Genomic DNA, 3,158 nt, shown 5'->3' on the forward strand with positions numbered 1-3,158 from the left:
TGAGTGGATTTGGTAGGCGGAAGCTGAAAGAGGCCCGTGGTGTATACACACAAACACACACACACACACACACACACACACACACACACACACACACACACACACACACACGATATAGTGGATGTGTGGTAAGAAGCTTGCTTCCCAACAACATAGTTCCGGGTTCAATCCCACTGCGTGCCACCTTGGGTAAGTGTCTTCCGCTATAGCCGCGGGCCGACCAAAACCTCCTGAGTTGATTTGGTGGACAGAAACTGAAAGAAGCCTTTCGCATATGTATATGTATGTATGTATGTATGTATGTATGTATTTGTCCCCCCACCATCGCTTGACAACTGATGTTGGTATGTTTACGTACCCGTAACTTAGCGGTTCGGCAAAAGAAACCGATAGAATAAGTAGTAGGCATACAAAGATTAAGTCCTGGGGTCGATTTGTTCGACTAAAAGCGGTGCTGCAGCATGGCCGCAGTCTAATGTCTGAAACAAGTAAAAGAATATTTTTATAATTAGGAATTAGATGTTAAAATTTTGTTAAAAATGTCAAAATATTTTGTGTATTATAGAATCGTAACTAATTTATTGCTGATAAACTTTAGCAATAAAACCGTATATGCACCTTTAAGGGGCATATGGACCCCCCCCCCACTAAAGGCCATATGAACCCAGGTTGAAGGTTACACAGTTAACATAGAGAGTATAAACCCCTCCTTAGTTAACACAAAAAAGAGAGTTGAATTTATCCAGTTAACACAGAGCATAAACAGACCACTCACAGTTAACACAGAATGGATAGGTGTATTTACGCAGTTAACATACAGAGAATATTAACATACGCCATCAGTTAACACAGGGAATACTAAGAGACACCCCAATTAATACAGAAAGGAGAGCTCGATTTACACTGTTAACAGAGGAAATATGAATATCCCCTACCACAGTTAATCGACTCATTATATTGTTAACACCGACAAAGGATGAATAGAGTATGCAGTTCGCCACAGATGATAAATAGATTGCGCTGTTAACATAAGATATAAAGAGATTGCACGTTTTAAAACTGGTAACTTCTGTACATCTCTGATTATTCGGAGACAAGATAAATAGGACATACAGAAAGAGGATGAACAGATTACACAGTCAACACAAGGAAGATATAGATTACACTATTAATCCAAGAGCGCACAGTTGACAGGAAGACGATAGAGATAGAAAGAAGGAGAGAGAAAGGGATGAGAGAGATAGAAAGAGAGAGAGGGGGAGCGGTTCTACAGATAAGACGGTCATAAGATAAATAGATTACGAAGTTAACACTGAAATACTGAGAGAAAATCGGCAAAACATAGAGTTAACGTAGAGAAGATGAAGGAGATAAAGTTAATATGGAGAGGATGCGTACATCACGCAATATAGAAAAGGATATTAATATACATATATGTACAAGCACACACACATTTATACACATATACATATACACGTACATATATTAGATGGTTATCACAGAAAATATATAAACGGCTGTTAACAAAGAGAAGATAAATAAGATCCCACAGTTAATGGAGAAGGTATATAGACAATGCAATTAACACCGAAAAGACAATTAGATTAGAGTTAACGCGAGGGAGATACATACATCGCACATTTAACATAGATTAAAAAGATATATTAGATTAGCAGAAAGCGAATATAGATTACGTTAACATCTCATATATATCATACGCCGAGGTGGAAAACTTTGATTAAACGAGGTTAGTCGTGTGACTGGAAGACAACATAGTTGCTCTTGGGATGTTCAAAATCGAAAAGGAGGTAATTACGATAATGTCGGTAAATCCATATCAGAAACCATGGAAACGCCATGGTGATTGAACAGATTCTGTGGAGGAATTAGATAAGCAATGATTAAGGGTAAAAGGCACTCAGTGGTTCTCAACCATTTTTTACCTGTGGACCCATTCCAATCCTGCTTTACTCCACTGGACCTCAATAGCCATTTAATGTATATATATATTAAAAAATCCTACTTTATTTTTATAATTAAGTATTAGTAGGAATTGTATATAAGAACACTAAAATATTTAGTATAGTGTACAAGTGTAAGCAATTTATTGCACAAATTTTAACAAAAGGCGCAGGACATGGTTCCGGGTTCAGTCCCACTGTGTGCCAACTTGGGCAAGTGTTTTCTACTTTAGTCTCTCTGGCCAACCAAAGCCTTTTGAGTGAATTTGGTAGACGGAAACTGAAAGAAGCCCGTCGTGTATATGTCTATAATATAAATTAAACATGGGCGACCGTTGTATTCTTTCTTGTCTCGAGGTTCACGGCCAAACGACTGGGTGGATTCGCGTGAAAAATGGCACACATGTGGATACGGGTGCATAGATTGGAACGCACTTTATATTTTTTCCTAGCCCCCATAGTTACCGAGAAAATCGAGAACTACTGCATCAGATACTAGAAGAAGGATTCACATCGATGACATACATTGACTAGGGTCACCTAGTTCCGTAAGTGAATAACTGCTAACATCTCTAGTACTGGCTGTCATTGATGTCATTCAGCTAAAGTGATTTAGTATCACTTTAGCACTCACTGCACTACCTGTACGTCTATACATTCATTTCGCACCACTTATCGAACTGTCAAACAAAGGAGCGCTTTCTATGCTTTAGCTTCGACTACTGCCGCAATGTTCGGTAAAAAAATCAAATTCAAACCAAAATTGCTTAAATGTAACCGTTCCATGATATTTTTAACTTTTAATGTTCGTACTTTCAATGTCGTTGTTTATCAGCTTCTTGGAACAGCTACGTTTAACATCGATGCCGTATGCATTGAAGAACGTAGATTCACGATGAGTTAAACTTCAAGCATCATGATGCTGGTTAATGATAGGAATTATTGTGTCTATCACCACATGGAAAAAAAAAAAAAAACTCTATGTATGCGACAACTCGTGCAGTAGGAATTGTTGGCACTCTGTCGCTTACGACGTCGAGGGTTCCAGTTGATCCGATCAACGGAACAGCCTGCTCGTGAAATTAACGTGCAAGTGGCTGAGCACTCCACAGACACGTGTACCCTTAACGTAGTTTTCGGGGAGATTCAGCGTGACACAGTGTGACAAGGCTGACCCATTGAATTACAGGCACAACA

This window comes from Octopus bimaculoides, chromosome 13 (assembly GCF_001194135.2).
Source record: "Octopus bimaculoides isolate UCB-OBI-ISO-001 chromosome 13, ASM119413v2, whole genome shotgun sequence".
NCBI classification, from domain to species: Eukaryota; Metazoa; Mollusca; class Cephalopoda; order Octopoda; family Octopodidae; genus Octopus; species Octopus bimaculoides.